Source organism: Gnatocerus cornutus, unplaced genomic scaffold (genome assembly GCF_029298725.1).
Source record: "Gnatocerus cornutus isolate USDA-ARS CGAHR unplaced genomic scaffold, icGnaCorn1.1 ctg00000273.1, whole genome shotgun sequence".
NCBI classification, from domain to species: Eukaryota; Metazoa; Arthropoda; class Insecta; order Coleoptera; family Tenebrionidae; genus Gnatocerus; species Gnatocerus cornutus.
This window is the reverse complement of record NW_028275592.1, coordinates 30,001-40,387: the sequence shown is the minus strand read 5'-3', so window position 1 is coordinate 40,387 and position 10,387 is coordinate 30,001. Positions and strand designations below refer to the sequence as shown.

The following is a 10,387-nucleotide window of genomic DNA, read 5'->3' as shown; positions in this document are numbered from 1 at the left end:
TTCAAAAAAGGTGAAAAACTCGATCGCAAGGACCGGCGCTGCGGGCCAGCGTAACGCTATTGTTTTTCCGAATATGTACGATTCGTAGTTCAAAACGTCGTACACACGGTGTTTCAAAAAGAAACAAGCAACGGCACGACAAAAGATCGTGCCGTCGACTCCATGTCATCGACGACGGTGTTGTAAAAACATAAAGTGTACATCGACACGATCAAATGAAAATGCATAATAATAAATTATACATATGTCAAAATTCGTGTGTACGAGGACACGTTAATGATCCTTCCGCAGGTTCACCTACGGAAACCTTGTTACGACTTTTACTTCCTCTAAATGATCAAGTTTGGTCATCTTCCCAGCGACATCGACGACGTCGAAACGCCATCGCGTACCGGTCCGAAGACCTCACTAAATCATTCAATCGGTAGTAGCGACGGGCGGTGTGTACAAAGGGCAGGGACGTAATCAACGCGAGCTTATGACTCACGCTTACTGGGAATTCCTCGTTCATGGGGAACAATTGCAAGCCCCAATCCCTAGCACGAAGGAGGTTCAGCGGGTTACCCGGACCGCTCGGTCAGGGAGGACACGCTGATTCCTTCAGTGTAGCGCGCGTGCGGCCCAGAACATCTAAGGGCATCACAGACCTGTTATTGCTCAATCTCGTGCGGCTAGAAGCCGCCTGTCCCTCTAAGAAGAATTGTTTGTACGCCGACAGTAAAAACCGCGCACGACCACCGGGCGAACCCAGGATCGACGGGCCTTTGGGATGTCGAAATACGCCTATTTAGCAGGCTAGAGTCTCGTTCGTTATCGGAATTAACCAGACAAATCGCTCCACCAACTAAGAACGGCCATGCACCACCACCCACCGAATCAAGAAAGAGCTCTCAATCTGTCAATCCTTCCGGTGTCCGGGCCTGGTGAGGTTTCCCGTGTTGAGTCAAATTAAGCCGCAGGCTCCACTCCTGGTGGTGCCCTTCCGTCAATTCCTTTAAGTTTCAGCTTTGCAACCATACTTCCCCCGGAACCCAAAAGCTTTGGTTTCCCGGAAGCTGCCCGCCGAGTCATCGGAAGAACGTCGGCGGATCGCTAGCTGGCATCGTTTATGGTTAGAACTAGGGCGGTATCTGATCGCCTTCGAACCTCTAACTTTCGTTCTTGATCAATGAAAGCGTTTTTGGCAAATGCTTTCGCTTCTGTCCGTCTTGCGACGATCCAAGAATTTCACCTCTAACGTCGCAATACGAATGCCCCCATCCGTTCCTATTAATCATTACCTCGGGGTTCCGAAAACCAACAAAATAGAACCGAGGTCCTATTCCATTATTCCATGCACACAGTATTCAGGCGAAGTTTTAGCCTGCTTTAAGCACTCTAATTTGTTCAAAGTAAACGTGCCGGCCCACCTCGACACTCAATGAAGAGCACCGCGGCGGGATTGAGTTGGGCCGCCCTCTCGAGCTAAGCCCACCGGCAGGACGTCCCGCGGCACGCCAGTTGACACCGCGAACGATGAACCGGCGGCGCGGGACACAGATTCGACTACGAGCTTTTTAACCGCAACAACTTTAATATACGCTATTGGAGCTGGAATTACCGCGGCTGCTGGCACCAGACTTGCCCTCCAATTGATCCTCGTTAAAGGGTTTAGAGTGTACTCATTCCGATTACGGGGCCTCGGATGAGTCCCGTATCGTTATTTTTCGTCACTACCTCCCCGTGCCGGGAGTGGGTAATTTGCGCGCCTGCTGCCTTCCTTGGATGTGGTAGCCGTTTCTCAGGCTCCCTCTCCGGAATCGAACCCTGATTCCCCGTTACCCGTTACAACCATGGTAGGCGCAGAACCTACCATCGACAGTTGATAAGGCAGACATTTGAAAGATGCGTCGCCGGTGCGAGACCGTGCGATCAGCGTAAAGTTATTCAGAGTCACCAAGTTGTACGATGACGGAGACCGCCACCGATTGGTTTTGATCTAATAAAAGCGCTCCTTCCGTTTCCGGTTGGAGCTCTGTTTGCATGTATTAGCTCTAGAATTACCACAGTTATCCAAGTAAATGTGGGTACGATCTAAGGAACCATAACTGATTTAATGAGCCTTTCGCGGTTTCACCTTAATTTGGCTTGTACTGAGACATGCATGGCTTAATCTTTGAGACAAGCATATGACTACTGGCAGGATCAACCAGGGAACTGCGTTCTTGTTTTAAAATAAGAGAGTTTTAGTCTTTCTTTCCTTCTAGTCATATAAGCTACAATAATCGTAGAATTTCGGAAAGACACCTGCTGCTCTTATAAAAAACTGAACACTTTCCTATTATTGTTTTGAAGAAAGTGTGCGTGTCTGCGAAACGAAAACCTCGTAAGAAGAGACGTAACGCCACGCGATCTTTCTGGATGGAAAATTTTTCGACATTTTTCTCACATCATCCTTGATTGAATCTCCTGCAACAATTTTATTCTTATTCATCCGTTCTAAGTTGTCGTCGTCGTCGAAATAAATAATTTGTACACACTTCGGGGTACACGTTTGTCAAAATTCATGAAATGCAACGTAACATTTTTACTTTAATAAATTTTTACAGTGCATTCAGATCGACTAAACGAACAACGACGGATGAATTGATTTATGGATTTTTATTTGTTGCGACTCATCGGAGGAGAGAGTGAAGAAAAAATAATCCAATATCATGGTTACGGAATAATTTTCTATGACTTTTTCATCCTTGTTTGAATCTTGCAACAATTAATTTTATTCATCCGTTCTAAGTTGTCGTCGTCGTCGAAATAAATAATTTGTACACATTTCGGTACACGTTTGTCAAAATTCATGAAATGCAACGTAACATTTTACTTTAATAAATTTTTACAGTGCATTCAGATCGACTAAACGAACAACGACGGATGGATTACTTATTTTTGTTGCGACTCATCGGACGAAAAGTAGAAACATAATCCTCCATTGTAATATAGTTTTTACGGAAAATTTTTCTTTTATTTTATATCCTTGATTGAATGCTGCATTTTATCCGTCTTTTTTTCGTCAAAAACAGAGATCAATGCGATTCATCGGACGAAGAAATAATTTCCCAGTTCAAAATTTAGAGATTTTTGGGCACATCGACTTGAAATTTTATCGTAAAGAAAAAATATCGTCGTCGACAAGCAAAAGTTCAAACATTCTCCATACTCTTCGCTAGATTGAAAGCGACGGTTTATTGTGAGATTTCTCTTTAGAAATATTCACACGTTACGAGTTTATGAAATTTTATTTATTTCAAAATTCTCGCTCGGACTTTAGTGAGTTGACGCATTTGTTAATTTTTGGTCGTTCTGACACGAACACATAAAATCTTTGATTGCATTTGGACCGCTAACATAGAAACGCTCGCCGCATCCGCAATCTCGCTGTGCATGGTCAATGGCAAGATTTGTCATCCCTCAAACGATGGTGGGTCCACAGGGTACACATTCCGGCCATCGTCCCAACTACGGGTAAGTCGCGGTGTACGAGAGGTAACAAGATAATCGGACGCACATAAAATCACATTTCGATCGTACGCTTTTGTCCGCTGCTACATACCACCACTACTATCCCTATATATGCCAGCGCGGCAGCGTTCAGCTCTGAATCACTCGATGCGCGAAACGGTCGAAATCCCATAGCGCGCCGGCCGCTCGCTATGGGCGAGGGGTCGGGTAAATCGGTCTGATCGCTCGGTGCAAAAGTCCGTTTGGGTACTTAGAGACGGAATTTTAAAATTCTGATTTCGCAGATCAATTTCAAGGGTCATTAGGACTCGAATGCCGTTAACGGTGTTTTGAAAAAAATATTTTTTACGTTTTTACGGCATTTCGACCGAACACCTCAGTTCCGACTTCGGACTTAGAATAATTTTCATCAAAATTTCGAACGCCTCAGTTTCCAGAGGGTTTTAGATCCCGTTTAGTTAGGGGTTTGAAATTATCACAGCCACCCTTGTTTGGTGTTAGTTCGACCGTAACTTTTGTTCGTTTGCATTTAATTTCGATTTTTCTCGGACTTTTGGTCAATGTAAATTTATCAACCGCTACACTTCCGACTTCGGACTTAGACGAATGAGCGCCGAACGCTACAGTTTCGACTTCGGACTTAGAAAAATTTCGCTCGACCGCCACAGTTTCGAATTGGACTTAGAAAAATTTCGGTCGAACGCCTCAGTTTCGAATCGGACTTAGAAAAATTTTGGTCGACCGCTACAGTTTCGACTTCGGACTTAGAAAAATTTCGTTCGAACGCTACAGTTTCGACTTCGGACTTAGAAAAATTTCGCTCGACCGCCACAGTTCCAACATGAGACTTAGAAAAATTTTCATCAAAAATTCGATCACCTCAGTTTCGACTACGGACTTAGAAAAATTTCGGTCAACCGCCACAGTTCCTACTTCGGTCTTAGAAAAATTTTGATGAAAATTTTGAACGCCTCAGTTTCCAGAGGGTTTTAGATCCCGTTTAATTAGAAGCTTGAAATTATAAAATCTACCTTCTATCGATGTTAGTTCGACCCAAACATTTGTTCGTTTGCATTTAATTTCGATTTTTCTCGTACTTTTGGTCAATGTAAATTTGTCAACCGCTACACTTCCGACTTCGGACTTAGACGAATGAGCGCCGAACGCTACAGTTTCGACTTCGGACTTAGAAAAATTTCGTTCGAACGCTACAGTTTCGACTTCGGACTTGGAAAAATTTCGCTCGACCGCCACAGTTCCAACATGAGACTTAGAAAAATTTTTATCAAAAATTCGAACACCTCAGTTTCGACTACGGACTTAGAAAAATTTCGCTCGACCGCCACAGTTCCTATTTCGGACTTAGAAAAATTTTCATCAAAATTTCGAACGCCTCAGTTTCCAGAGGGTTTTAGATCCCGTTTAATTAGGAGCTTGAAATTATAAAATCTACCTTCTATCGATGCTAGTTCGACCCAAACATTTGTTCGTTTGGATTTAATTTCGATTTTTCTCGGACTTTTGGTCAATGTAAATTTGTCAACCGCTACACTTCCGAGTTCGGACTTAGACGAATGAGCGCCGAACGCTACAGTTTCGACTTCGGACTTAGAAAAATTTTGTTCGAACGCTACAGTTTCGAATCGGACTTAGAAAAATTTTGGTCGACCGCTACAGTTTCGACTTCGGACTTAGAAAAATTTTGTTCGAACGCTACAGTTTCGACTTCGGACTTGGAAAAATTTCGATCGAACGCCACAGTTCCGACTTTTTTTCGAAACTGTAGCGTTCAGTCAAATTGCCGTAAAAACGTAAAAAACTTTTTTTACAAAACATGGTCGACAGCATTCGAGTCCTAATAATCCTTGAAATTGATCTGCGAAATCAGAATTTTAAAATTCCGTCTCTAAGTACCCAAACGGACTTTTGCACCGAGCGATCAGACCGTTTTACTCTACCCCTCGCCCATAGCGAGCGGCCGGCGCACTATGGGATTTCGATCGTTTCACGCATCGAGCGATTCAGAGCTGATCGCTGCCGCGGCGGCATATATAGGGAGTACTGATGGTAAGTGGCAGCGATGACGGACAAGTACGCACGATGAATGGATTGACATGAAATCAAATGTGCGCGTCCGTACGATCTGTTACCTCTCGTACATCGCGACCCCGTTTAATGATATTATGCTAAATTAAAAATAAAAATACATCGATGAAATAAAAAGTGGTAAATCTCTAGAAAGACAATATACCGCTGTGAATAAAAATTTCTCGATGAATAGCGAAATGTGAATTAGTCCGCCTGTAACGTGCATTTTGCGAACGAATTAGCTAATTCACCGCTAGTTAAAAAACGTGACCACCCAGTGCTCTTATCCAAAGTCGTCTGCAAATGAGATGAAATTAATAATCTTGACTCTAATGCAGACGACAAATTGAATTGAATAATTTACTTGAATAATGTGACGGATCTATAAAATAAAACACAAAGCCCGAAACACCAAGCAGTAAAAATCTCGATTATTGTTCCGCCCGTTGAAAAACAAAAGATCCGTCACATGGTAAGCAGAACTGGTGAAAATTGTGAAAGACTTGTTTCTCCTCCGATAACAAGCTTGAATTAAATATGATCAAGTGAATGATATTGGAAACCAAAGAACGAAACTGAGGAGAAGCAAATGTTCAGTAATATATTATGAATAATTATAATATTAATATAAATAATAATATTATATTAAAAATGGGAATTGTATGTGGTTGATGGAAAAAGTTTTTTTTTCTGTTGACCGCTACAGTTCCCAATTTGGACTTAAAAAAAAAAAAAAAAAAAAAAAAAAAAAAAAAAAAAAAAAAATGTGTATACGGAAGGTAAAAAGCAAAAAATAAAATATTTTATTATTTTTTTTACGGGTCCCTACCGCTACAGTTCCCACTGAATGTGTCCTTTTCGCGCTAAGTCCATGCAGTCGCTACAGTTCCGAAACTGGACTTGTAAAAATTTCGACATTTTTGAACGCATCAGTTCCGAACGAGGTTTCAAAACTGTAGCGTTCGGTGTAAACGCATCAGTTCCGAATGAGTTTTCGCAACTGTGGCGTTTCATTTTTGTGCTTTCATGGTTGCATAAACAATCGCCAGTGTGAACGCTTCAGTTCCGAATGAGTTTTCGAAACTGTAGCGTTTCATATTTCTGCTTTCATGGTTGCATAAGCAATCGCCAGTGTGAACGCTTCAGTTCCGAATAGATTTTCGAAACTGTAGCGTTCAATGTGAACGCTTCAGTTCCGACTTTGGACTTAGAATAATTTTCATCAAAATTCGAACGCCACAGTTTCGAAAGGGTTTTAGATCCCGTTTAGTTAGGGACTTAAAATTATGACATCCACTTTCGATTAATGTTAGTTCGGTCCGAACTTTTGTTCATTTCCATTTAATTTCAATTTTTCTCGGACTTTTGGTCTTTGTTAATTTTGTCCTTTCGAAACTGTAACGTTCAAAGTGAACGCCTCAGTTCCGAATAGATTCTCGAAACTGTAGCGTTCAATGTGAACGCTTCAGTTCCGAATAGATTCTCGAAACTGTAGCGTTCAATGTGAACGCTTCAGTTCCGAATAGATTCTCGAAACTGTAGCGTTCAATATGAACGCTTCAGTTCCGAATAGATTCTCGAAACTGTAGCGTTCAATGTGAACGCTTCAGTTCCGACTTTGGACTTGGAATAATTTTCATCAAAATTCGAACGCCACAGTTTCGAAAGGGTTTTAGATCCCGTTTAGTTAGGGACTTAAAATTATGACATCCACTTTCGATTAATGTTAGTTCGGTCCGAACTTTTGTTCGTTTTCATTTAATTTCGATTTTTCTCGGACATTTAGACTATGCGAATTTTAGATTTTTCAAGCTGTAGCGTTTGGCGAGAACGCCGCAGTTACGGACAGGTTTTGTGTCAGACTTTCAATAATCTGAAAAAACTCCGAAAAAAGAAAATAATTAGTGTTTTCATGGTTGCATAACAATTTAAAATTCATGCACAAAAATAATCCATCTATATTTCCGTTATTCAAGAATGCAAAGGAAAGACGAAAGTTCGGCAACAATTAGTTTCCGCGGTTGCATAACCATTCAAACGTTATGCTTAAACACAATCCATTTACGATATATAATAAAAATAAAGCTTTATTATCAACTTTGAAGTCCATTCTATTGCTGATCTTTAGACCTATAGATTAGGTCAAGATGTCAAATGTCAAAAAACAACTACAGGTTCCTGTATTTGTAGCAATGCTGGCGCCATCTGTAGAACAGTTACCTAAACTTGAAAGTCAAAAAAATTACAGCTTTCTGTAACTATTAATGTTGGTATCGCCACCTGTTAGTCGAAAACATAATTTAGTGGCGCCATCTATATGACAGGTCTGGAACTTCAGAAATGTCAAAAATTACAAGATTCTGGGTTAATTTACGTATTTTTCTTGAATTTTAAGCATAATTTGACCTGACCTGACCCTAAAATGGCGTCATCTATGTGTCAGGTCTGGAACTTCAGAAATGTCAAAAATTACAAGATTCTGGGTTAATTTACGTATTTTTCTTGAATTTTAAGCATAATTTGACCTAACTGACCCTAAAATGGCGCCATCTATGTGTCAGGTCTGGAACTTCATAAATGTCAAAAATTACAAGATTCTGGGTTAATTTACGTATTTTTCTTGAATTTTAAGCATAATTTGACCTGACCTGACCCTAAAATGGCGTCATCTATGTGTCAGGTTTGGAACTTCAGAAATGTCAAAAATTACTGTTTTTTCCTTTATTTTACATATTGTTTTTGAATTTTGGCGCCTATTTTAACTCAAAAATGGCGCCATCTATATGACAGGTCTGGAACTTCAGAAATGTCAAAAATTACTGTTTTTTCCTTTATTTTACATATTGTTTTTGAATTTTGGCGCCTATTTTAACTCAAAAATGGCGCCATCTATATGACAGGTCTGGAACTCCATAAATGTCAAAAATTACAAGATTCTGGGTTAATTTACGTATTTTTCTTGAATTTTAAGCATAATTTGACCTAACTGACCCTAAAATGGCGCCATCTATGTGTCAGGTCTGGAACTTCAGAAATGTCAAAAATTACAAGATTGTGGGTTAATTTACGTATATTTCTTGAATTTTAAGCATAATTTGACCTAACTGACCCTAAAATGGCGCCATCTATGTGTCAGGTCTGGAACTTCAGAAATGTCAAAAATTACAAGATTCTGGGTTAATTTACGTATTTTTCTTGAATTTTAAGCATAATTTGACCTGACCTGACCCTAAAATGGCGTCATCTATATGACAGGTCTGGAACTTCATAAATGTCAAAAATTACAAGATTCTGGGTTAATTTACGTATTTTTCTTGAATTTTAAGCATAATTTGACCTGACCTGACCCTAAAATGGCGCCATCTATGTGTCAGGTCTGGAACTTCAGAAATGTCAAAAATTACTGTTTTTTCCTTTATTTTACATATTGTTTTTGAATTTTGGCGCCTATTTTAACTCAAAAATGGCGCCATCTATATGACAGGTCTGGAACTTCAGAAATGTCAAAAATTACAAGATTCTGGGTTAATTTACGTATTTTTCTTGAATTTTAAGCATAATTTGACCTGACCTGACCCTAAAATGGCGTCATCTATATGACAGGTCTGGAACTTCAGAAATGTCAAAAATTACTGTTTTTTCCTTTATTTTACATATTGTTTTTGAATTTTGGCGCCTATTTTAACTCAAAAATGGCGCCATCTATATGACAGGTCTGGAACTCCATAAATGTCAAAAATTACAAGATTCTGGGTTAATTTACGTATTTTTCTTGAATTTTAAGCATAATTTGACCTAACTGACCCTAAAATGGCGCCATCTATGTGTCAGGTCTGGAACTTCAGAAATGTCAAAAATTACAAGATTGTGGGTTAATTTACGTATATTTCTTGAATTTTAAGCATAATTTGACCTAACTGACCCTAAAATGGCGCCATCTATGTGTCAGGTCTGGAACTTCAGAAATGTCAAAAATTACAAGATTCTGGGTTAATTTACGTATTTTTCTTGAATTTTAAGCATAATTTGACCTGACCTGACCCTAAAATGGCGTCATCTATATGACAGGTCTGGAACTTCATAAATGTCAAAAATTACAAGATTCTGGGTTAATTTACGTATTTTTCTTGAATTTTAAGCATAATTTGACCTGACCTGACCCTAAAATGGCGCCATCTATGTGTCAGGTCTGGAACTTCAGAAATGTCAAAAATTACTGTTTTTTCCTTTATTTTACATATTGTTTTTGAATTTTGGCGCCTATTTTAACTCAAAAATGGCGCCATCTATATGACAGGTCTGGAACTTCAGAAATGTCAAAAATTACAAGATTCTGGGTTAATTTACGTATTTTTCTTGAATTTTAAGCATAATTTGACCTGACCTGACCCTAAAATGGCGTCATCTATGTGTCAGGTCTGGAACTTCAGAAATGTCAAAAATTACTGTTTTTTCCTTTATTTTACATATTGTTTTTGAATTTTGGCGCCTATTTTAACTCAAAAATGGCGCCATCTATATGACAGGTCTGGAACTTCAGAAATGTCAAAAATTACAAGATTCTGGGTTAATTTACGTATTTTTCTTGAATTTTAAGCATAATTTGACCTGACCTGACCCTAAAATGGCGTCATCTATGTGTCAGGTCTGGAACTTCAGAAATGTCAAAAATTACAAGATTCTGGGTTAATTTACGTATTTTTCTTGAATTTTAAGCATAATTTGACCTAACTGACCCTAAAATGGCGCCATCTATGTGTCAGGTCTGGAACTTCATAAATGTCAAAAATTACAAGATTCTGGG

At 39.5% G+C, this 10,387-nt stretch overlaps 1 non-coding gene across 1 annotated transcript; it reads right to left on the bottom strand.

Annotated features, from left to right (window-relative positions):
- Window positions 1–274: 274 nt before the first annotated feature.
- On the bottom strand, window positions 275–2,195 carry LOC148165602 (small subunit ribosomal RNA). The gene has a single exon (XR_015771332.1). It is a non-coding gene; the product is annotated as a small subunit ribosomal RNA (ribosomal RNA).
- Between the last annotated feature and the right edge of the window lie 8,192 nt (window positions 2,196–10,387).